Source organism: Mustela erminea, chromosome 3 (assembly GCF_009829155.1).
Source record: "Mustela erminea isolate mMusErm1 chromosome 3, mMusErm1.Pri, whole genome shotgun sequence".
Classification (NCBI taxonomy): Eukaryota; Metazoa; Chordata; class Mammalia; order Carnivora; family Mustelidae; genus Mustela; species Mustela erminea.
The window spans coordinates 16477344-16504300 of record NC_045616.1 but is presented as its reverse complement, the minus strand read 5'-3'; the positions used below and the strand labels follow the sequence as shown (position 1 = coordinate 16504300).

The window sequence follows — 26957 nt, the reverse complement described above, 5'->3', positions numbered from 1 at the left end:
CTAAATCTAGTGCATGGCTTTCTTCTAGTCTCATCTTCTGATCACATTCTTTCCCCCCCCTCTTTTTTTTTCAACCAACTTCTTATCTTATCAATTCCTTTCTTAGAATCTTTTTAAATTTTCATCTTTATAATCATATTCAACCCTTCATCATGTTTACCTTTATTTTTGTATATATAAAAGTTTTTCTGTCTTTAAAATTTTAGAAGGCAGTTTCTTCTAACAGACCAAAATACACCCAAAATCAAGTGTGTGGTCCTGTTCTAATCACCAGTATATATATATTATTTTTTCCTCCTTTCGTCTCCCCCCAGTTTCGTGTCTCCTCTGATTTGGTTAGTGTATATTTTTCTGGTGTTGTTGCTACCCTTTTAGCATTTTGTTCTCTCATTCATCTATTCTTATCTGGATAAAATGACAAGGTGGAAAAACCTCAAAAAAAAAAAAAAAAGGACAAAAGGCAGTACCAATGGTTAGGGATGTAATCAATACAGACATTGGTAATATGTCAGATCTAGAGTTCAGAATGACGATTCTCAAGGTGATAGCTGGGCTCAAAAAAAGCATGGAAGATACTAGAGAATCCCTTTATGGAGAAATTAAAGAACTAAAATCTAACCAAGTTGAACTCAAAAAAAGCAGAGAGAGTCAATTATCATATGGTTTCACTTACTTGTGGAGCATAACAAATAGCATGGAGGACATAGGGAGTTAGAGAGGAGGAGGGAGTTGGGGGAATTGGAAGGGGAGGTGAACCATGAGAGACTATGGACTCTGAAAAACATCTGAGGGGTTTGAAGTTGGGGGGGGGGAGGTTGGGGTACCAGGTGGTGGGTATTATAGAGGGCACGGATTGCATGGAGCACTGGGTGTGGTGCAAAAATAATGAATACTGTTATGCTGAAAATAAATTTTTTAAAAAAAGCTATTACTGAGGTGCAATAAAAAATGGAGGCTCTTACTCCTAGGATGAATAAAACAGAAGAAAGAATCAGTGATATAGAAGACCAAATGATGGATAATAAAGCTGAGAAAAAGAGAAACAAACAACTACTGTACCATGAGGGGAGAATTCAAGAGATAAGTGATACCATAAGACAAAACAATATTAGAACAATTGGGATCCCAGAAGAAAAAGAAAGAAAGAGAGGGTCAGAAGGTATATTGGAATAAATTACAGCAGAGAATTTACCTAATTTGGCAAAGGGATTAAGCATCAAAATCCAAGAGGCACAGACAAATCCCCCCAAATCAATAAAAATAGGTCCACACCCTGTCATCTAATAGTAAAACTTACAAATCTCAGTGACAAAGAGAAAATTCTGAAAGCAGCTTGGGACAAGAGGTCTGTGAATACAACAGTAGAACTATTAGATTGCAAGAAGACCTACCCACCTATCCACAGAGACCTGGAAGACCAAAAAGGACTGACATGATATATGCAGAGCGCTAAATGAGAAAAATAGGCAGCCAAGAATAATATATCCAGCTAGCCTGTCATTGAAAATAGAAGGAGAAATAAAAAGCTTACAGAACAAAAACTAAAAGAATTTACAAATACCAAACCAGCCCTACAGGAAATATTGAAAGGGGGCCTCTAAGCAAAGAGAGAGCCTAAACAACAGACCAGAAAAGAACAGAGACTATATACAGTAATAGTCACCTTACAGGCTATACATTGGCACTAAATTTATATCTTTCAGTTGTTACCCTGAATGCAAATGGGCTAAATGTCCCAATCAAAAGACACAGAGTATCCTAATGGATAAAAAAACAAAACCCACTGACATGATGTCTGTAAGAAAGTCATTTTAGACCCAAAGACACCTCCAAATTTAAAGTGAGGGGGTGGAAAACCATTTACCATGCTATTGGACATCAAAATAAAGATGGGGTGGCAATCCTTAGAACAGATATATTGGATTTTAAGCCAAAGACTATATTAAGAGATGAGGAAGGATACTATATCATACTTAAAGTGTCTGTCCAACAAGAAGATATAACAATTTTAAACATCTATGCCCCTAACATGGGATCATTATATAAATGATTATATAAACCAATTAATAAAAAAAAAAAGAAACACATTGACAATAATACAATAATAGTAGAGGACTTTAACATCACCCTCACTGAAATGGACAGATCATCTAAGCAAAAGATTAACAAGGAAATAAAGGCTTTAAATGAAACTGGACCCAACAGACATCACATATATATTCAGGACATTCCATCCCAAAGCAACAGAATACACATTCTTCTCTACTGCACATAGAACATTCTCCAGAACAGATCACATCCTAGTCACAAATCAGGTCTCAACAGGTACCAAAAGATGGGGATCATTCCCTGCATATTTTCAGACAACAATGCTCTAAAGCTAGAACTCAACCACAAGAGGAAAGTTGGAAATAACCCACATACATGGAGGTCAAAGAGCATCCCTCTAAAGAATGAAAGGAAATTAAAGGAGAATTGAAAAAATTCATAGAAACAAATGAAAATGAAAACACAACTGTTCAAAATCTCTGGGACACAGCAAAGGCAATCCTGAAAGGAAAGTATGTAACAATACAAGCCTTTCTTAAGAAACAAGAAAGGTCTCAAATACACAACCTAACCCTACACCTAAAGGAGCTGGAGAAAGAATAGCAAAAAAAGAAAAAAAGCCTAAACCCAGTAGGAGAAGAGAATCATAAAGATCAGAGCAGAAATCAATAAAATAGAAACCCAAAGAACAATAGAACAAATCAACAAAACTAGGAGCTGGTTCTTTGAAAGAATTAATAAGATTGATAAACCCCAGGCCAGACTTTTCAAAAAGAAAAGAGAAAGGACCCAAATTAAAAATTGTGAAGGAAAGAGAAGAGATCACAACTAACATGAAAGAAATACAGACAATAATAAGAACATATTATAAGTAACTATACGCCAGCAAATTTGACAATCTGGAAGAAATTGATGCATTCCTAGAGACATGTAAACTACCACAACAGAACCAGGAAAAAATAGAAAACCTGAACAGGCCCATAACCAATAAGAAGATTGAAGCAGTCATCAAACATCTCCCAACAAACAAGAGCCCAGGGCCAGATGGCTTCCCAGAGGAATTCTACCAAACATTTAAAAAAGCATTAATACCTATTCTCCTAAAACTGTTCCAAAAAAACAGGAATGGAAGGAAAACTTCCAAACTCATTTTATGAGACCAGCATTTTCTTGATCCCAAAACCAGACAAAGACCTCATCAAAAAAGAGAATTACAGACCAATATCCTTGATGAACACGGATGCAAAAATTCTCACCAAAACACTAGCCAACAGGATCCAACAGTACATTAAAAGGATTATTCACCACAACCAAGTGGGATTTATTCCTGGGCTACAAAGTTGGTTCGACATCTGCAAATCAACCAATCTGACATAATACATCAATAAAAGAAGAGGAGAAGGGAGTTGGGGGAAATTGGAAGGGGAGGTGAACCATGAGAAACTATGGACTCTGAAAAACAATCTGAGGGGTTTGAAGTGGCAGGGGGTGGAAGGTTGGGGGAACCAGGTGGTGGGTATTGGAGAGGGCACGGATTGCATAGAACACTGGGTGTGGTGCAAGAACAATGAATACCATTATGCTGAAAATAAATAAAAGAAAAAAAAAGAACAAGAACTATATGATACTCTCAACAGATGCTGAAAAGCATTTGATAAAGTACAGTATCCTTTCTTGATCAAAACTCTCTTCACAGTGTACATATAAAGGGTACAAACTTCAATATCATAAAAGCCATCTATGAAAAACCAAAGCAAATATCATTTTCAACGTGGAAAAACTGAAAGCTCTCTTCCTAAGGTCAGGAACATGGCAGGGCTCTCCACTATCACCACTGCTATTCAACATAGTACTAGAAGGAAGTCCTAGCCTTGGCAATCAGACAACTAAAGAAATAAAAGAAATAAAAACATCTGAATCAGCAAAGAAGTCAAACTCTTACACTTTGCAGGTGGAAAACCCAAATGACCCCTCCCAAACTGCTAGAACTCATACAGGAATTCAGTAAAGTATCAGGATATAAAATCAGTGCACAGAAATCAGTTGCATTTCTATACACCAACAGTAAAACAGAAGAAAGAGAAATTAAGTAGTTAATCCCATTTACAATTGCACCCAAAACCATAAGATACCTAGGAATAAACCTAATCAAAGAAGCAAAGAATCTGTACTTAGAAAACTAAAAAGTACTCATGAAAGAAAATGAGGAGGACACAAAGAAATGGAAAAATGTTCCATGCTTACAGATTGGAAGAACAAATATTGTGAAAATGTCTATGCTACCTAAAGCAATCTATACATTTAATGCAATCCCTATCAAAATACCATCAACTTTTTTCAAAGAAATGGAACAAATAATCCTAGAATTTATATGGAACCAGAAAAGACCCCAAATAGCCAGAGGAATGTTGAAAAAAAAACGAGGTTGGCGGCATTAAAATTCCAGGCTTCAAGCTCTATTACAAACCTGTAATCATCAAAACAGAATGGTACTGCCACGAAAACAGACACATAGATCAATGGAACAGAATAGAGAGCCCAGAAATGGATCCTCAACTCTATGGTCAACTAATCTTCAACAAAGCAGGAAAAAATATCCAATAGGAAAAAATCCCATCAACAAATGGTGTTGGGAAAAATTGGACAGTCACATGCAGAAGAATGAAACTGGACCATTTCCTTATACCACCCACAAAAATATCCTCAAAATGGATGAAAGACCTCAATGTGAGACAGGAATCCATCAAAATCCTTGAGGAGAACACAGGCAGCAACCTATTCGACCTCAGCCGGAACAACTTCTTCCTAGAAACATCGCCAAAGGCAGGGGAAGGAAGGGCAAAAATGAACTATTGATCAAGATCAAAAGCTTTTGCACAGCAAAGGAAACAGTCAACAAAACCAAAAGACAACTGACACAATGGGAGAAGATATTCAAAAATGACATCAGATAAAATCTATGAAGAACTTAGCAAACTCAACACCCAAAGAACAAATAATCCAATCAAGAAATGGGCAGAAGACATGAACAGATATTTCTGCAAAGAAGACAGCCAAATGGCCAACAGACACATGAAAAAGTGCTCAACATCACTTGGCACCAGGGAAATACAAATCAAAACCACAGTGAGTTACCACCTCACACCAGTCAGGATGGCTAGAATTAACAAGTCAGGAAATGACAGATGTTGGCGAGGATGCAGAGACTGGGAACCCTCCTACACTGCTGGTGGGAATGCAAGCTGGTACAGCCACTCTAGAAAACAGTATGGAAGTTCCTCAGAGGGTTGAAAATAGAGCTACCCTATCACCGAGTAATCGCACTACTGGGTATTTACCCTAAGGACACAAATGTAGTGATCCGAAGGGGCATGTGCACCCGAATGTTTATAGCACCAATGTCCACAATAGCCCAACTATGGTAGGTAGACATCTACCTACATCTAGGTAGATGTCCATCAACAGATAAATGGATAAAAAAGAGGTGATACACACACACACACATACACACACACACACACACACACACACACACACACACACACACACGAATACTATGCAGCCATCAAAAAGATGAAATCTTGCCATTTGCAATGACATGGATGGAACTAGAGGGTATTATGCTGAGTGAAATAAGTTAATCAGAGAAAGACAATTATGTGATCTCTCTGATATGAGGAATTTGGGAGGCAGGGCAGGGGAGCATGGGGGTAGTGAGGGAAAAAATGAAGTAAGATGGGATCAGGAGGGAGACAAACCATAAGAGACATTTAAAAGAAACAAAATGAGGATTGCTGGGGGGTGGGATGAGAGGGATGGGGTGGCTGGGTGATGGACACTGGGGAGGGTATGTGCTATGGTGAGTGCTGGGAATTGTGTAAGCCTGATGAATCACAGACCTGTACCCCTGAAGCAAACAATACATTATATGTTAATTTAAAAAAAGAACTGATCAATGCTGACCTAGTCACTCAATAGCGTATTACTCAAAAATCAGAAGAATAAACTGACATATACAAGGACTTGGATCAACCTGAGAACCATTATGCTGAGACCAAAAAACCAGATCCTACTCCAAAACATACAATTTTTCTTTTTTGGTGAAGTTCAACAGAAGGAAAAATGAATCTTTGAAGGAAGTAAAAATGTGGAGATTGACTGGAAGACAGAGCACAAGGGATTTGTGTGTGTGTGTGTGTGTGTGTGTGTGTGTGTGTGTGTGTAGACTTAAAATAGCTTCAAATTTTGAATCCTGACCATCAGATCATTGATGTTCTAAAGTAAGGACCCCAAATACCATGGTTTTTAAGACTCTTATTGAAAGGTATAAAGTCAACTACTTCCGGGGCACCTGGGTGGCTCAGTTGTTAAGCATCTGCCTTCAGCTCAGGTCATGACCCTTGGGTCCTGGGATCGAGTCCCCCATCGGGCTCCTTGCTCTGCAGGAAGCCTGTGTCTCCCTCTCCTACTCTCCCTGCTTGCGTTTCCTCTCTTGCTGTGTCTCTCTGTCAAATAAATAAATAATATCTTAATTTTAAAAAGTCAATTATTGTCAACACAAATTTCTTAAACATGCATTGATAAAATAATGTGTCAGCCTTGGCCTTGGAAATGGATTCTCTTTCTGATTTTTTTCTATTGATTCTCAACATCTGTGTCTATACGGGTATATCAAGTGATCATTTATTTTTCTTCTTCTACAGTGGTTTCCACTATCTGCCTGCATCTTCCAAGCTGTCTTTCTATCATATAAATTTGGTCTTATAAGGCTAGCTGTGTAAATGAGATGCCTTCTAAGACCCCCAGTTACAATTCTGACAAAGCTACAAGTTGTTCAGGGATGTAGAGAAAGAACACCTAGGCTTTGCCAAGTGAGAAGGGGAGACACTATTACTCTCATCAATTCTACTTTTCCTTCATAGAACTGCCACTCTTTCACTTATGAAGAAGCATCAGTGTTTAACTACATGGTTCTGAAATTAGGGGATAATAAAGTCTAGAGCAAAACAGAAAGAAATAGCAAACTTTAAAATGACAGCAAAATAATTAATCAGTAATTTAATAATTTTTAATCAAGCCATAGTTGTTAGATCATTGAATCGAAAATATCTGTGATGGAGTGCCTGGGTGGCTCAGTGGGTTAAAGCTTTTGCCTTCGGCTCAGGTCATGATCCCAGGGTCTTAGGATCGAGCCCCAAGCTCTTTGCTCTGCGGGAAGCCTGCTTCCCCCTCTCTCTCTGCCTACTTGTGATCTGTGTCTGTCAAATAAATAAATAAAATCTTTAAAAAAAAAAAAAAAGGAAAAAGAAAATATCTGTGATGCTTATTAAAAGTTCAAAGGCTGGCTGCCTGGGTGGCAGATGATTCCTAGAGACTGCCAATATCCTTGCCCTTTTTCCTTCACTCTCTGGAAGAAGTCTGTTGGCAACCATACTTCCAGATTCATTCCTCTCCTTGATCCTCAAAGATTCATATTATCATTATAGGGACACAGAGGTCTGCACTCATGAAAGGAGGTGCTTCTGCTAGCTACTACCCCAATTTATTACGGCTTTTCTTTTCCTTCTGAATTTGAAGAGACATTCACTTTTTTTTACCTTTTTAATTTAAATTCAATTAGCCAAGATATAGCACATCATTCATTTTTTAAATGAAGTTCAATGATTCATTCATTCAGTGTAACACCAAGTGCTCGTCACATCCCACACCCTCCTTAATGCCCATCACCCAGTTACCCCATCCTCCCCACCCCAACAACCCTCAGTTTGTTTCTGGGAGTCAAGAAGTTTGTCTCCCTCTTTGATTTCTTCCCATTCAATTTCCCCACTCACACACTCCTACTGTCCTCTGCACTAGTCCTTGTCCTATGTATGAGTGAAACCATATGGTAATTGTTTTTCTCTGATTGACTTATTTCACTCAGCATAATCTATTCATGTCCACAAATATGGAAGATATTCAGCCTTTCTAATGGTTGAGTAATATTCCATTGTATATAGAATGGATAAAGATGTGGCTCATTCACAAGTAATTTTTTTTATTTTATTTTATTTTTTTTTTTTGATTTTTTTATTTAGTGATCAAAATCTTTTTTTTTTTTTTTTTGTTGTTGTTTTTTATTTATTTTTATTTCCAGCATAACAGTATTCATTATTTTTGCACCACACCCCGTGCTCCATGCAATCCGTGCCCTCTATAATACCCACCACCTGGTACCCCAACCTCCCACCCCCCGTCCCTTCAAAACCCTCAGATTGTTTTTCAGAGTCCATAGTCTCTCATGGTTCATTCACAAGTAATTTTTTTTATTTTTTTTAATATTTTATTTATTTATTTGACAGAGATCACAAGTAGGCAGAGAGGCAGGAAGAGAGAGAGAGAGAGAGGAGGAAGCAGGGTCCCCACTGAGCAGAGAGCACAATGCGGGGCTCAATCCCAGGACCCTGGGATCATGACCAGAGCTGAAGGCAGAGGCTTTATCCCACTGAGCCACCCAGGCGCCCCTCACAAGTAATTTTAAAATAACATGTCTAGGGCACCTGGGAGGCTCAGTTAGTTAAGCATCTGCCTCCAGCTCAGGTCATGATCTTAGGGTCAGCAGGGAGCCTGCTCAGAGGGGCGTCTGCTTTTCCCTCTCCCTCTGCTCCTCTCCCCACTCATGCTCTCTCTCACTCTCTAATAAAAAAATTTTTTAATAAAATAAAATAACATGCCTACAATTTTAAATAAAATTTGCCAGATTTATTAAAATACAGAAAATTATAAAAAGAAAGCACCATGGCCCATAATCATTACGGGTCATTATCCTGTTATTCAGAGAACTCTTACTGACTTTTTCAAAAAAATAAAATAGGGATGAATGCACACGTTTTAGTTTAGAAAACTAAAACAGTACAAGAAAGTATAAAATTAAGACTCTTCCCAGCCCTTTCTCTCTCTACAAAGTTAGCTATGGTTAACAGACTCACAAAATTTCAGATTTTATATATAACCCTTTTGTTTACACAAAATGTGTAATTACTATATATCCTATACATACATTGTATATGTATAATGTATATCCTTTTTGTTTATACAAAAATAGTCATATTATGTATAGTCTTGGTTTTTTCCCTTTTCTTAAAATTTCTTTTCAATGTTCCAGAATTCATTGTTTATGCACCACACCCAGTCCTCCATGCAATATGTGCCCTCCTTAATACCCACCACCAGGCTCACCCATTCCCCCACCTTCTCCCCTCCAGAACCCTCAGTTGTTTCTCAGAGTCCACAGTCTCTGTATATTCTTATGTAAAACATAGGACCAGTTCCCTTGTAAGGACATAGCGTTTCTGTAGGGTAGAAATAGAGAGAGTGTCAATTTTATAAGCATTATAAATTAAGAAGGAATTAATAATTAATACTCATTAATAATTAAGAATCATTAATACTTTAAAATTTTAGAGAATTTCCTGTGCAACTCAATGTGAAGAAATCAAAAAATTAAGTATAATTGATTAATTTCTGGAAAAAAATTATTTGGAATTAAAGAGAACTGACCTAGAAGTTTGCCTGGACAAATTTTTTCTCTTTTTATTTTTTTTAAGATGTTAATTATTTATTTGAGGGGGAGAGAGAGAGAGAGAGAGAGAGAGAGAGCACAAGCTGGCAGAGGGGAAGAGGGAGAGAAGGGAGCAGAGAGCCCAATGAAGGACTCGATCCCAGGACCCCAGGATTGTGACCTGAGCACAAGGTAGATGCTTAACTGACTGAACCACCCAGGTTCCCTGGATAAATTGTTCCTGATGCTCAAGGAAGAAATTATTCTCATGTCATGAACTAATTTTCATGCCATGTCATCTATGCTGTGCAAATTTCCAGGTCACAGAAAAAGAGACAAATTATGAAGCAAACATAACCCACATATTGAAAAAAAAAAACAAAATACTCAGACCAAATAGATTTTATTCAATTAAGGACAAGATGTCTTAACAGTACACCCATTTTTACCACTTATCATAAAAACACCATACAGTAACACCTACAAGGCAGGAATCAGGACCTTTGAAGTTCCTTACCACTATAAACTCAGTACCAAGCACAGGTCTCTGGGACAAAATAAAATTTTAAGAAACATTTCTTAAGTTAATGATGAAATCAATTAATAAGTCAATGAGATAAATCAAAAGAGAAAAGCCTTGAGCATTCGTAAATGTCCAAAGTTACCTAAAGAGATTCAACACCTATCCCTGGTGAAAATTTCTTAAACTGTGAATACTAAGACTTCCCTGATATAAAAAAGAACATCTAAGCCAAGTCACCACCACAAACATCGTGCTGAATTAATTATGGGACATATTCTTCTAATTCAAAGTCAATGGTGGCCATAATTTAAAAAAAAAAAAAATTCTGGATTTATGCCAAGAAACAAGAGCTATTAATATGAATAAGGAAAAATTACTGCTCGCATGCTACTTAATTGTTGACCCAGAAAATCCAAGAGAATTAAGTTTTTTTTTTAAAAAAAACAACTAAAAAGGACTGGCAGGTAGGGTAAGGCATTAAATGTAGAAATTAGATGTTGGGTACATGGCTGTTCAGTGAAAAATGTTTTCAACTTGCAGTTTTGCTTCAAATTTTTCAGAGTAAAATGTTGCAAAGATGAGAATAAAATCATAATAAAATATTAGGAAGATATTTCAGCAGCATGGTCAGTTAAACAAACACAAGTTGAATAACTACACTAAGACCATGGTAACAACCTTGGAAAAACAAGAGATGAACAATCATATCTGACTGACAGAAACAATATATAGAATATACGGCATCTTCAAATGTAGAATATACCTTAGAATAACTACAGAATATAGACAATCTTAGAATAACTAAAAAAGGATAATGTGGATGAGAATTACAGGTTCTGTTTTAAACTAACACAGACAAAGAAATTAAACATATATTTGCCAAATAAAAGCAGCTGAGGACTGAGGACTTACTTAGACATGCATGAACTTCCTTCAGGGCTAACTTGAATTCCTGAAAATGGCATAAACCTAATAAAAGCAGAAAGTAAATATGATAATCCATTAGCAACAAATTATCCTAGTATTCTGACAGCAAAAAAATTATGTGAAATATATTTGATTTCTTAAAATAAAATTACAAGATCATCTGATTAAACAAAAGCATTATTATTTAAACATTGCTATAAATGGAAATACAATGTATCTTGAGGTTTTAAGGCTCTCTTAAGATTGACTTGTCATGGGGGAGGAGTCAAGATGGCGGAGAAGTAGCAGGCTGAGACTGCTTCAGCTAGCCGGAGATCAGCTAGATAGCTTATCTAAAGATTACAAACACCTGAAAATCCATCGGCAGATCGAAGAGAAGAACAGCAGCAATTCTGGAAACAGAAAAACAACCACTTTCTGAAAGGTAGGACCCGCGGAGAAGTGAATCCAAAGCGACGGGAAGATAGACCCCGGGAGGAGGGGCCGACTCCTGGCAAGCGGCGGAGCAACGGGGCACAAAATCAGGACTTTTAAAAGTCTGTTCCGCTGAGGGACATCGCTCCAGAGGCTAAACCGGGGCGAAGCCCACGCGGGTTCAGCGTGGCCTCAGGTCCCGCAGGGTCACAGAAGGATCAGGGGTGTCTGAGTGTCGCAGAGCTTGCGGGTATTGGAACGGGAAAGCCAGCTACAGAGACAGAGCCGACAGTAAGCTCACAGCTCGGTGTTACCTTGAACCCGTCGCAGGCTCGGTGAGCTCGGAGCGCAGCCGGAGGTCAGGCAGATGGGAGTAACTGGGCGCTGTTTTCTGAGGGCGCACTGAGGAGTGTGGCCCTGGGCTCTCGGCTCCTCCGGGCCGGAGACCAGGAGGCCGCCATTTGTATTCCCGTCCTCCGGAACTCTACGGAAAGCGCTCAGGGAACAAAAGCTCCTGAAAGCAAACCCGAGCGGATTACTCACCCGGGCCCCGGGTAAGGGTGGTGTAATTCCGCCTGGGGCAAAGACACTTGAGAATCACTACAACAGGCCCCTCCCCCAGAAGATCAACAAGAAATCCAGCCACCAAGTTCACCTACCAAGGAGTGCGGTTTCAATACCAAGGAGAGCAGCAGAATTCCAGAGGAGGAGAAAGCCAAGCACGGAACTCATGGCTTTTTCCCTGTGATTTTTTTTTAGTCTTGCAGTTAATTTAATTTTTTTCTTTTTCATTTTTTGTTTTTTTTTTTTTTTTTCCTCGCCTTCGGGTAAAAATTTTTTTTTTTAAATGTTACCTTTTTCTTTTTTAACGATTTTTTACTAGTTTATCTAATATATATATTTTTTCTTTTTTACATTTTTCTTAGGTGTTTTCCTTTTTTTTTTTAATTCTTTTCTTTTCTTTTTTCTTTTCTTTTTTTTTTTTTTTTCTTTTTTTTTCTTTCTTCTTTTTTGAACCTCTTTTTATCCCCTTTCTCCCCCCTCACGATTTTGGATTCTTCTAATTTGGTTAAAGCATTTTTTTCCTGGGGTTGTTGCCACCCTTTTAGTATTTTACTTGCCCCTTCATATACTCTTATCTGGACAAAATGACAAGACGGAAAAATTCAACACAAAAAAAAGAACAAGAGGCAGTACCGAAGGCTAGGGACCTAATCAATACAGACATTGGTAATATGTCAGATCTAGAGTTCAGAATGACAATTCTCAAGGTTCTAGCCGGGCTCGAAAAAGGCATGGAAGATATTAGAGAAACCCTCTCGAGAGATATAAAAGCCCTTTCTGGAGAAATAAAAGAACTAAAATCTAACCAAGTTGAAATCAAAAAAGCTATTAATGAAGTGCAACCAAAAATGGAGGCTCTCACTGCTAGGAAAAATGAGGCAGAAGAAAGAATTAGTGATATAGAAGACCAAATGACAGAGAATAAAGAAGCTGAGCAAAAGAGGGACAAACAGCTACTGGACCACGAGGGGAGAATTCGAGAGATAAGTGACACCATAAGACGAAACAACATTAGAATAATTGGGATTCCAGAAGAAGAAGAAAGAGAGAGGGGAGCAGAAGATATACTGGAGAGAATTATTGGGGAGAATTTCCCCAATATGGCAAAGGGAACGAGCATCAAAATTCAGGAGGTTCAGAGAACGCCCCTCAAAATCAATAGGAATAGGCCCACACCCCGTCAACTAATAGTAAAATTTACAAGTCTCAGTGACAAAGAGAAAATCCTGAAAGCAGCCTGGGAAAAGAAGTCTGTAACATACAATGGTAAAAATATTAGATTGGCAGCTGACTTATCCACAGAGACCTGGCAGGCCAGAAAGAGCTGGCATGATATTTTCAGAGCACTAAACGAGAAAAACATGCAGCCAAGAATACTATATCCAGCTAGGCTATCATTGAAAATAGAAGGAGAGATTAAAAGCTTCCAGGACAAACAAAAACTGAAAGAATTTGCAAATACCAAACCAGCTCTACAGGAAATATTGAAAGGGGTCCTCTAAGCAAAGAGAGAGCCTACAAGTGGTAGATCAGAAAGTAACAGAGACCATATACAGTAACAGTCAACTTACAGGCAATACAATGGCACTAAATTCATATCTCTCAATAGTTACCCTGAATGTTAATGGGCTAAATGCCCCTGTCAAAAGACACAGGGTATCAGAATGGATAAAAAAACAAAACCCATCTATATGTTGCCTCCAAGAAACTCATTTTAAGCCCGAAGACACCTCCAGATTTAAAGTGAGGGGGTGGAAAAGAATTTACCATGCTAATGGACATCAAAAGAAAGCAGGAGTGGCAATCCTTATATCAGATCAATTAGATTTTAAGCCAAAGACTATAATAAGAGATGAGGAAGGACACTATATCATACTCAAAGGGTCTGTCCAACAAGAAGATTTAACAATTTTAAATATCTATGCCCCCAACGTGGGAGCAGCCAACTATATAAACCAATTAATAACAAAATCAAAGAAACACATCAACAATAATACAATAATAGTAGGGGACTTTAACACTCCCCTCACTGAAATGGACAGATCATCCAAGCAAAAGATCAGCAAGGAAATAAAGGCCTTAAACGACACACTGGACCAGATGGACATCACAGATATATTCAGAATATTTCATCCCAAAGCAACAGAATACACATTCTTCTCTAGTGCACATGGAACATTCTCCAGAATAGATCACATCCTCGGTGCTAAATCAGGACTCAACCGGTATCAAAAGATTGGGATCATTCCCTGCATATTTTCAGACCACAATGCTCTAAAGCTAGAACTCAACCACAAAAGGAAGTTTGGAAAGAACCCAAATACATGGAGACTAAACAGCATCCTTCTAAAGAATGAATGGGTCAACCGGGAAATTAAAGAAGAATTGAAAAAAATCATGGAATCAAATGATAATGAAAATACAACGGTTCAAAATCTGTGGGACACAACAAAGGCAGTCCTGAGAGGAAAATATATAGCGGTACAAGCCTTTCTCAAGAAACAAGAAAGGTCTCAGGTACACAACCTAACCCTACACCTAAAGGAGCTGGAGAAAGAACAAGAAAGAAACCCTAAGCCCAGCAGGAGAAGAGAAATCATAAAGATCAGAGCAGAAATCAATGAAATAGAAACCAAAAAAACAATAGAACAAATCAACGAAACTAGGAGCTGGTTCTTTGAAAGAATTAATAAAATTGATAAACCCCTGGCCCGACTCATCAAAAAGAAAAGAGAAAGGACCCAAATAAATAAAATCATGAATGAAAGAGGAGAGATCACAACTAACACCAAAGAAATACAAACTATTATAAGAACATACTATGAGCAACTCTACGCCAATAAATTTGACAATCTGGAAGAAATGGATGCATTCCTAGAAACATATAAACTACCACAACTGAACCAGGAAGAAATAGAAAGCCTGAACAGACCCATAACCAGTAAGGAGATTGAAACAGTCATTAAAAATCTCCAAACAAACAAAAGCCCAGGGCCAGACGGCTTCCCGGGGGAATTCTACCAAACATTTAACGAAGAACTAATTCCTATTCTCCTGAAACTGTTCCAAAAAATAGAAATGGAAGGAAAACTTCCAAACTCATTTTATGAGGCCAGCATCACCTTGATCCTAAAACCAGACAAGGATCCCACCAAAAAAGAGAGCTATAGACCGATATCCTTGATGAACACAGATGCGAAAATACTCAACAAAATACTAGCCAATAGGATTCAACAGTACATTAAAAAGATTATTCACCACGACCAAGTGGGATTTATTCCAGGCCTGCAAGGTTGGTTCAACATCCGCAAATCAGTCAATGTGATACAACACATCAATAAAAGAAAGAACAAGAACCATATGATACTCTCAATAGATGCTGAAAAAGCATTTGACAAAGTACAGCATCCCTTCCTGATCAAAACTCTTCAAAGTGTAGGGATAGAGGGCACATACCTCAATATCATCAAAGCCATCTATGAAAAACCCACCGCAAATATCATTCTCAATGGAGAAAAACTGAAAGCTTTTCCACTAAGGTCAGGAACACGGCAGGGATGTCCATTATCACCACTGCTATTCAACATAGTACTAGAGGTCCTAGCCTCAGCAATCAGACAACAAAAGGAAATTAAAGGCATCCAAATCGGCAAAGAAGAAGTCAAATTATCACTCTTCGCAGATGATATGATACTATATGTGGAAAACCCAAAAGACTCCACTCCAAAACTGCTAGAACTTATACAGGAATTCAGTAAAGTGTCAGGATATAAAATCAATGCACAGAAATCAGTTGCATTTCTCTACACCAACAGCAAGACAGAAGAAAGAGAAATTAAGGAGTCAATCCCATTTACAATTGCACCCAAAACCATAAGATACCTAGGAATAAACCTAACCAAAGAGACACAGAATCTATACTCAGAAAACTATAAAGTACTCATGAAAGAAATTGAGGAAGACACAAAGAAATGGAAAAATGTTCCATGCTCCTGGATTGGAAGAATAAATATTGTGAAAATGTCTATGCTACCTAAAGCAATCTACACATTTAATGCAATTCCTATCAAAGTACCATCCATCTTTTTCAAAGAAATGGAACAAATAATGCTAAAATTTATATGGAACCAGAAAAGACCTCGAATAGCCAAAGGGATATTGAAAAAGAAAGCCAACGTTGGTGGCATCACAATTCCGGACTTCAAGCTCTATTACAAAGCTGTCGTCATCAAGACAGCATGGTACTGGCACAAAAACAGACACATAGATCAATGGAACAGAATAGAGAGCCCAGAAATAGACCCTCAACTCTATGGTCAACTAATCTTCGACAAAGCAGGAAAGAATGTCCAATGGCAAAAAGACAGCCTTTTCAATAAATGGTGCTGGGAAAATTGGACAGCCACATGCAGAAAAATGAAATTGGACCATTTCCTTACACCACACACAAAAATAGACTCAAAATGGATGAAGGACCTCAATGTGCGAAAGGAATCCATCAAAATCCTTGAGGAGAACACAGGCAGCAACCTCTTTGACCTCAACCGCAGCAACATCTTCCTAGGAACAACGCCAAAGGCAAGGGAAGCAAGGGCAAAAATGAACTATTGGGATTTCATCAAGATCAAAAGCTTTTGCACAGCAAAGGAAACAGTTAACAAAATCAAAAGACAACTGACAGCATGGGAGAAGATATTTGCAAATGACATATCAGATAAAGGACTAGTGTCCAGAATCTATAAAGAACTTAGCAAACTCAACACCCAAAGAACAAATAATCCAATCAAGAAATGGGCAGAGGACATGAACAGACATTTCTGCAAAGAAGACATCCAGATGGCCAACAGACACATGAAAAAGTGCTCCATATCACTCGGCATCAGGGAAATACAAATCAAAACCACAATGAGATATCACCTCACACCAGTCAGAATGGCTAAAATCAACAAGTCAGGAAATGACAGATGCTGGCGAGGATGCGGAGAAAGGGGAACCCTCCTACACTGTTGGTGGGAATGCAAGCTGGTGCAGCCACTCTGGAAAACAGCATGGAGGTTCCTCAAAATGTTGAAAATAGAACTGCCCTATGACCCAGCAATTGCACTATTGGGTATTTACCCTAAGGATACAAACGTAGTGATCCAAAGGGGCACATGCACCCGAATATTTATAGCAGCAATGTCCACAATAGCCAAACTATGGAAAGAACCTAGATGTCCATCAACAGATGAATGGATCAAGAAGATGTGGTATATATACACAATGGAATACTATGCAGCCATCAAAAGAAATGAAATCTTGCCATTTGCGACAACATGGATGGAACTAGAGCGTATCATGCTTAGCGAAATAAGTCAAGCAGAGAAAGACAACTATCATATGATCTCCCTGATATGAGGAAGTGGTGATGCAACATGGGGGCTTAAGTGGGTAGGAGAAGAATCAATGAAACAAGATGGGATTGGGAGGGAGACAAACCATAAGTGACTTTTAATCTCACAAAACAAACTGAGGGTTGCTGGGGGGAGGGGGTTTGGGAGAAGGGGGTGGGATTATGGACATTGGGGAGGGTATGTGCTTTGGTGAGTGCTGTGAAGTGTGTAAACCTGGTGATTCACAGACCTGTACCCCTGGGGATAGAGTATTATGCCTCCATCAGAAAGGATGAATACCCAACTTTTGTAGCAACATGGACGGGACTGGAAGAGATTATGCTGAGTGAAATAAGTCAAGCAGAGAGAGTCAATTATCATATGGTTTCACTTATTTGTGGAGCATAACAAATAGCATGGAGGACATGGGGACTTAGAGTGGAGAAGGGAGTTGGGGGAAATTGGAAGGGGAGGTGAACCATGAGAGACTATGGACTCTGAAAAACAATCTGAGGGTTTTGAAGGGACAGGGGGTGGGAGGTTGGGGTACCAGGTGGTGGGTATTATAGAGGGCACGGATTGCATGGAGCACGGGGTGTGGTGCAAAAATAATGAATACTGTTATGCTGGAAATAAAAATAAATAAATAAAAATAAAAAAAAAATAAAAAATTGCCATGGATCAAAAAAAAAAAAAGATTGACTTGTCATTTCGGCAATTCAATTTTGACTCGCAGATGACTTGTATCAACTGTGGACAGGAAAAACAGTGGAAGCAAACAGACCCAGCAAACAGGATGCTGACCAAGAAGGTGCTATGTTTTTGCTCTTAGCCTCTTTGCTTTTGCTTTTAGCTTTTGAATATGCAGGTACCTCACATCCGGAACAAACATCTTTCTGTAATAATTCTTCAAGTTTCAGTTATTTGTCTTGGAGACAAATTTTTTTTGGAGACAATTTTGTCTTGGAGACCTCAAGACCTCTACAACCAAAACATCAGTGAAAACACACTGCAAACAACCAGCGTGGGCAGGCTCTGTGGGTGGGCAAAGATGAGCAGGGCACAGTTGCCCCAGTCGGCCACTGACAAACTCTAGTAGCATGTTTCCCGACAAGATCACTGCACTTGGGATGAATGAATCAACCGCAATTTAACCTGTTCATGAAGGAATCAGAGGAGGCAATGGAGAAGGTGACACAGGACAAGTCACCTTACCTCTTGCAGCCTCTAGCTTTTTGTAGCATTTCTTTGTCCGTGCAACAGGACCATTTTCACTCCCTGAGCGAAGTCCTCCGCCTCACCGGCCAGTGCTTTCCATCGTGCTGTGAGCAGTTCTTCCTCCCTCTCGTGCCCCTTTCTGTGCTCTCCCCAGCCTCTTCTCCATTCAGACCTCAGCAAAGATGTAACTCATCCCTCAGTTCTGAAGTAGGTGCCTGTCCCAGGAGCTTGCATAGAAACCGGTCCTGTTGCTTTTTTATCACTTCTATGTATCACATGGGTCTATTTTTCTCTCTAGGCTGACTAGCTTTCAAGGCTGTTTTGTCTTCTTCACTGTTATCCCCAGGAACTAGGGTGATGCAACAAATGTGATTTGCGGCACACACAAACCATTAGGTCAACGGCGCCCCCTAGAGCTGAGTAGTTTACACCTGGCACCAGGTCTAGGTCAGTCCTGTCAAGTACTTAATAACTGTATCATGAATAGAATATTAAACCAAATATTCCCTGAACTCTTTCCTATGGCTAAAATTCTGTGACTATTCACAAATCTATAAAACGAACCCCATTTGGGTATAAATTATAAAACCTGCCCAATTACATAAAATTTACCCATGTATCATATAATACTCAGTGCCTAATTTGAAAGGATATATGCACCCCCATGTTTCCTGCAGCATTATTTACAATAGGCAAGACAAGGAAGCAAGTGAAATGCCCAGACATGAATGGATAAATCAAATGCAGTGTGTATGGGTGTATGTGTGTACACACATATATAAAAATACATATAATGGAATATTACTCAACCATAAAAAAGGAGATCTTGTCATTTGTAACAGCCTGGATGGATCTAAAGACTATAATCTAAATGCAATAAGTCAGAAGAAAGAGAAAGACAACTACTGTATCATTTTACTTACATGTGGAATTTAAGAACAAATGAACAAAAGGTAAAAGAGGCAAATTAAAAAAAAAAAAAAACACCATACTCTTAAACACAGAGAAAAATCTGCTGGCTCCCAAAGGGGAGGAGTTAGGGGAATGGGCAAAATAGACGATAGGGATTAAGAGTACACTCTTGTAGGGGCGCCTGGCTCAGTAGGTTGGGCATCTGCATTCAGCCCAAGTCCTAATCCCAGAGTCCTGGGATCAAGCCCCGTGTCGGGCTCCCTGCTCAGTTGAGTCTGTTTCTCCCTCTCCCTCTGCCCCTCCCTGTGCTTGTTCTCTCTCTCTTTCTCTCTCAAATAAATAAAATCTTTTTTTAAAAAAAAAAAGTATACTTATTGTGATGAGCACTGGAAAATGTGTAGAACTGATGAATTATATTGTACACCTGAAACTAATATAACACATGGTTAATTACACTTCAATAAAAAAAGAAGAAGAATTCAGTTTAGAATTTACAGGTCTACTCAGTTTTATGCAATCATATGAAATAACGGTTATAATGATAGCAATAGTGAAGCACTTAATAAAAGTAAATACATATGCTTATATATGTGAAAATAGTACAAATATTTTTTAAAAATCTATAAGATGGATATATTCAAAATTACGTAAACACATAAAATCATGTATCACTGGGGCCGTATAGTTTCATTTTTAATTAAATGTTTAATTTGTTATTGTTGCTATTCTTTTGATGTTCACATTATCCAAATTTGGCCAGTGGGAGTCTTTCCTGAACCTGTTGCCTTCTCCATTTTCTGTCTGATAGAGCACAGCCCTTTAAGCCTACTTTATACCTTTCCCTGACTCAGAATCTCTAATTTCTGTTAAGAAACCCTAGTCTCTTCTGTTTAGAAACCAAGGCCTAGAATCTAGGTATCCCACTGACACTTGGACACTGGGGACTCTTTACTTCTAGACCTATTAGGTGCATAGAACACACACACACACAATATACATACATCCCTACATATACAATATATTCAGACTGACACATCCAAAGCAAGAATGCCCTCTCTCCTTTTTCATTCCATATATTTATTTTCCCACCTCCACAAGTGAACACTGGCTTCCAAGAACAATATATGCATTCTTTGATTAATCCACTAATACATAAAATTTGTCAAAACTATACCCATAGCACTTAAACTTACCAAATTAATCTTTCTTTGGAATTCATTTTGCTCTAGAATATATCCCACTAAGGGTGCCTGGGCAGCTCAGTCCATTAAGCCTCTGCCTCAGCTCAGGTCATGAATATGGGGTGCTGGGATGGAGCCCCACATGAGGCTCCCTGCTCAGTGGGGAGTCTGCTTCTCCCTCTCCCTCTGCTCCCCCCCCCAAATGGTTCTTTCCATCTCTCTCAAAAAAAAAAAAAAAAAAGAAGGGCGCCTGGGTGGGTCAGTGGGTTAAAGCCTCTGCCTTCAGCTCAGGTCATGATCCCAGATCCTGGAATCAAGCCCCGCATTGGGCTCTCTGTTCAGCGGAGAACCTGCTTCCTCTTTCTCTCTGCCTGCCTCTCTGCTTGCTTTTAATCTCTGTCTGTCAAATAAATAAATAAGTAAATCTTTAAAAAAAAAAAAAACACAGAGAGAAAGAAGAGAAAGAGAGAATATATCCCACTAACAGCATAAAATCAGAGGATCATACATAATAGTGTCTTGAACTATTTTATTTCTTCTTTGTGGTTACAGATTTGACATGTATTTCAAGTCCCCAGATTTTAGGGGTTTTCTCCATTCTCTGCAACTCATTTTTCCTTTTGGAAGATGTAAAACATTAACACGGTTCAAGTCGACTCTACCTTAAAATTACTCTCAGAGATAGCTCATTCCTGTCTTTCCTACTTTCATTCACTGTTCATAGGTAATTAACTTCATTTCAATTATGTCATATGAACCTCTAAGATTGAGATTTGTAGGGATGTTTAAGTTGTGAATAAAGATAAAAAGATAGAAATTTGGGGGGGTGCAAGTCAAGATGGCGGAGAAGTAGCAAGCTGAGACGACATCAGGTAACAGGAGATCAGCTAGATAGCTTATCTAACCATTGTGAACACCTACAAATCCAACAGGAAATCAAAGAGAAGAAGCGCAACAATTCTAGAAACAAAATCGATCACTTTCTGAAAGGTAGGACCTGCGGAGAAGTGAATCCAAAGTGACGGGAAGATAGACCGCGGGGGAAGGGGCCAGCTCCTGGCAAGCAGTGGAGCAACGGAGCACAAAATCAGGACTTTTAAAAGTCTGCTCCAAGGAGGGACATCGCTCCAGAGGCTAAACCGGGGGGAAGCCCACGCAAGGGCAGCATAACCCCAGGTCCCGCGGGGTCACAGAAGGTCCGGGGGTGTCTGAGTGTTTCAGAGCTCGCAGGTATTAGAGCAGGGAAGCCGGCAACAGCGACAAGTGAGAAGTGAGCTCTCAACTCGGACTTACCTTGAGCTCGGAGCATGGCCAGAGGCCACAGAGACGGAAGCAATCGGCGCTTTTCTCCAAGTGCGAGCGATTGAGCGCTTTCCCCCAAGTGCAGCCAGAGGCCAGGGAGACGGGGATGATTAGGCGCTTTTCTCTGAGGGTGCACTGAGGAGCGGGACCCCGAGCTCTCCAGGCCGGAGATTGGGAGGGCGCCATCTTCATTCCTGTCCTCCAGAAAAGACCTCAAATAGCCAAAGGAATATTGAAAAAGAAAGCCAAAGTTGGTGGCATCACAATTCCAGACTTCAAGCTCTATTACAAAGCTGTCATCATCAAGACAGCATGGTACTGGCACAAAAACAGACACACAGATCAATGGAACAGAATAGAGAGCCCAGAAATAGACCCTCAACTCTATGGTCAACTAATCTTTGAAAAAGCAGGAAGGAATGTCCAATGGCAAAAAGACAGTCTCTTCAACAAATGGTGCTGGGAAAATTGAACAGCCACATGCAGAAAAATGAAATTGGACCATTTCCTTACACCACACACAAAAACAGACTCAAAATGGATGAAGGACCTCAATGTGCGAAAGGAATCCATCAAAATCCTTGAGGAGAACACAGGCAGCAACCTCTTTGACCTCAACCGCAGCAACTTCTTTCTAGGAACATTGCCAAAGACAAAAGAAGCAAGGGCAAAAATGAACTATTGGGATTTCATCAAGATCAAAAGCTTTTGTACAGCAGAGGAAACAGTTAACAAAACCAAAAGACAACTGACAGAATGGGAGAAGATATTTGAAAATGACATATCAGATAAAGGGCTAGTATCCAAAATCTATAAAGAGCTTAGCCAACTCAACACCCAAAGAACAAATAATCCAATCAAGAAGTGGGCAGAGGACATGAACAGACATTTCTGCAAAGAAGACATCCAGATGGCCAATAGACACATGAAAAAATGCTCAACATAACTTGGCATCAAGGAAATACAAATGAAAACCACAATGAGATACCACCTCACACCAGTCAGAATGGCTAAAATTAACAAGTCAAGAAATGACAGATGCTGGCGAGGATGCGGAGAGAGGGGAACCCTCCTACACTGTTGGTGGGAAAGCAAGCTGGTGCAACCACTCTGGAAAACAGTGTGGAGGTTCCTCAAAAAACTGAAAATAGAGCTACCCTATGACCCAGCAATTGCACTACTGGGTATTTACCCTAAAGATACAAACGTAGTGATCCGAAGGGGCACGTGCACCCGAATGTTTATAGCAGCAATGTCCACAATAGCCAAACTATGGAAAGAACCTAGATGTCCATCAATAGATGAATGGATAAAGAAGATGTGGTATATATATATACAATGGACTACTATGCAGCCATCAAAAGAAATGAAATCTTGCCATTTGCGATGACGTGGATGGAACTAGAGGGTATTATGCTTAGCAAAACAAGTCAATCGGAGAAAGACAACTCTCATATGATCTCCCTGATACAAGGAAGCGGAGATGCAATGTGAGAGGTTGGGGGGTAGGAAAAGAAAAAATGAAACAAGATGGGATTGGGAGGGAGACAAACCATAAAAGACTCAATCTCAAAAAACAGACTGAGGTTGCTGGGGGGAGGGGGGACAGGAGAGGGTGGTGTGGATATGGACATTGGGGAGGGTATGTACTATGGTGAGTGCTGTGAAATGTGTAAACCTGGCGATTCACAGACCTGTACCCCTGGGGATAAAAATATGTTATATGTTTATTTAAATAAATAAATAAAGATAGAAATTTGGGAGTGCATAGGACATCTCTTGGTCCTACGGCATAAATATTAAAGGAGCACACTTTAAGCTGTACTTTCCAGTTTAAGGCACATATATTTTCAATGACTTTATTGACTATTATTTTAATGTATTATAAGTCAAATTATTTCTTTAAAAGGTTATTTAAGAGCAAGCTTTTTTGTGTGATAACCTCTCTACCACCAATAATGGAACTCAATTAAGGAAAATATTATGTTCAGTTATCCTATAAATCATCTTTTTGACCAGGTAGCTCTTGAGAAGCAGGGGCTATTATGTTGAAAGAAAAGCAATCTGGGGGGGAAAGGTGTTTATTCCAAAAACAAAACAAAACAAAACAAAAAACTTACATAGCCCAACTGCCAATGAGCTCTAAACAAGAATTCAGGAGACTCCCCCTGCTGTCTTGACTCTGAACAAAGTAGTTCTTGGGACTTGGGCAAGACATTCCCCCCACCATGCCTCAGTTTCCTTATCTGCAAAATGGACATGAGCTGGGAAAGGGGAGTACCATAACCTTTCTCAGTCTGTCTCCCATAACCCACAACCAGTAATTATTTTTTAGAGATTCTCAATCTTCATTGTTCAAATGATTCACCCTGGGCTGCTTGTTATTTGTCAATTATGAGCCCTTATTATAAGCTTGGGCAGGGGCTCAGAAATGTCCATTTTACACAAGTGTCCCTGGTGAGAGAATTGCAGAAGGGGGACACCTGGGTGGTTCCGCTGGTTAAACATCTGTGTTTGGCTCAGGTCGTGATCCTAGGGTCCTGGGATCGAGACCCACATCAGGCTCTCCGCTCAGCAGAGAGCCTACTTCTCCCTCTCCCTCTGTCTACTGCTCTGTCTACTTGTGTGCACTCTCTCTCTCTCTCTAAAAATAAATAAAATCCTTATTAAAAAAAAAAAAAAACTTCAGGGGGATCGTGCACCACACTTTGAGAAGCCTTGGTCTCTATACTCATGTATGTGACCAGCCCCAAGCTGAACAGACCTTAATCTTGAAGAAAGAACTTGGTTGCCGACATGGTGTCATTCCAACAGTTCTGAGCATGTTTCTTTGCCTAAAGAAAATACTTCTCACATCGAATTTGATTAACTATTATTTTCAGAATAAATCAACCCTTTGGAGGAAAGCCTAACCTATAGCAAAACTTCTTTGAGTCATTTGTATTTTAATATAAATAAATTGGCTGAGTTAGGCAATCTTCTGGTGCAAACAGTATTACTGAATTAATCCAAAGGCCTATTTATAGGACCCTGAGAACTGATGTGCTTTGTTCACAGTCTGACAATGAGGGTCATGTCAGGTTCAAGACTGGAGTCAAATGTCTTTGCTCCAAGACATTTCATGTCACGTTCATGGAATCACAGAACCTTGCTTTGCTTTGAAAAACCCTTCAGAAGAAAAAAGAAAAAGCCATATGGACCCTTCCCTTTCTCTGGAACCTGTGAATGTTACCTTACATGGTTAAAAAAAAAAAAAAAAAGGCTTTGAACAGGCGAATAAAGACCTTGAGACAGAGAGATGATACAAGAGAGTCCTGCATAACCACAAGGGTCCTTAAAATAGGGCCAAACAGAGGCAGCCAAGTAAGGAAGCAGAGGGAGAAAAGGTAAAAAGCCAAAGAGCAAAGACAGCTCCTAGAAGCTGGCAAAAAGACAAGAAAACATCCTCCCCTCGAGCATCCAGAAGGAACCAGCTCAACTACGCTTGCCTGTAACCCTAAGAATCTTACTTGGGATTTCGGAACGCCAGGCTATAAGATAATACATTCGTGTTGTTTTAAGCAACTAGGTATAGCATCCTTTATTACAGAAGCAAAAAGAAATGAATAGAGGTCTTCATAAGAAATCTAGGGTACTGGGGACCCATCAGCAGAAAAATGGAGAGGAGGAACCAAAGGTGAGATGGACAAGGGGCTCAACAAAGATGCTGAATCAGCTCAACACTTGCTGAATCCAGGAGCTGTGAGTGGCCAGTCTCTGAGCATAGGGCAGAACAGAAGTTCTAATTAAAGAGCCTGTACCCTAATACTTTAAGTGAATAGAGAACTTTGCTCTAGCCATGGAGCACGAATGAGTGTTCAACATATGCAGAAGACATTTGTAACTCAACAACCACACAACACCGTGAGTTTCCCAAATCATGATAAATACCGGGACCCATTTTCAGGACAACTTATAATCTGAACAGCCTAAAACTGACTGGACCCTATAGGAGCCATGTTCCCATCATGGGAAAACTAATTTAAGATTAGTATGTAATTTCTAATGTCAGCTGGGATAGAGGAGTTATCATAAAGGATTATTTCCAAAAGAATCTCTTATCAAGTCTAACCATTAGACTAGGTCTGCCCTTCAGACTTAATATATTCAAGGTCCCTTCCAGCAAGGGATGTAATTAATCGCCAGAGCAGAGTCAGACAGACCTGAGTTCAAAGCTCCCGCACTCCCTAGCTGGGGAACACTGAGCCAGTTACAGGGTCTCTGTCCATCGGTTTCATCCTTTCTGGGATGCAGCTAAGAGCAGAGCCTGCATGAGGGGAATGGAGAGAGTAAATGAACAGGTAGGGTATAGAAAGGAAGCCTCATTCAGCTGCTGGGATTTCAGGCCATCCAGTAAACAGGAATGTTCTCTCTGAGCCTTTCTTCCTCTCTATCTGTGGTTTTCAATCTGCTTGGTGGATCCCGAGAATGCCTCTGGCAGAGTTTTAGGAACTTCCTGCTGAGGAAGAAGGAAACCCATGGGGGCTCTAGATCCCCCACGCCACCTCCTATGAGAGCTGCCACCTGCAGAAAGTATAAACTTTGAGTCCAATAAAGAGGTCCCATAACAGTTCTACGTATACTGAGTCAGGGGGAATTTCTTGCTCCCTGCCATGTCCGCATCCCCCTTCCCTACCAGACACATGGCACGACAACTGCTCCCCCTTCTTGGCATAGGTTTGTGGGGAGTCCCAGAAAGAGTCCGCCAGGGCTTCCTGGTTTTTTGATAGAAACCTGAGCCATGGGCACTGGGGGAGGGGTGGGGATGTGGAGGGCGTGAAAGGACAGGACCCATGGTGGAGGGTGGTGTGTACCAGGAGGGCAAGAGGGACCGTCCAGAGCCTACAGCACTCCTGCCCACACCTGGGGGAGATGAGAAGGGTCTGCTGGTCCAGGATTGCCTTGTGCAGAGCGGT

At 39.8% G+C, this 26957-nt stretch overlaps 1 protein-coding gene across 4 annotated transcripts in view; it reads right to left on the bottom strand.

Moving 5' to 3' along the window:
• The window catches only part of KCNN2 (potassium calcium-activated channel subfamily N member 2), a 461444-nt gene that overhangs the window by 398672 nt on the left and 35815 nt on the right, over positions 1-26957 (bottom strand). The window contains exon 2 of one of the 4 annotated variants that reach the window (XM_032335384.1): positions 11025-11081. The exons of the other annotated variants lie outside the window; for them this stretch is intronic. The gene's annotated coding sequence lies outside the window, so the exon portion shown is untranslated. The remainder of the gene's footprint in view (positions 1-11024; positions 11082-26957) is intronic. 4 annotated transcript variants of the gene reach the window in all.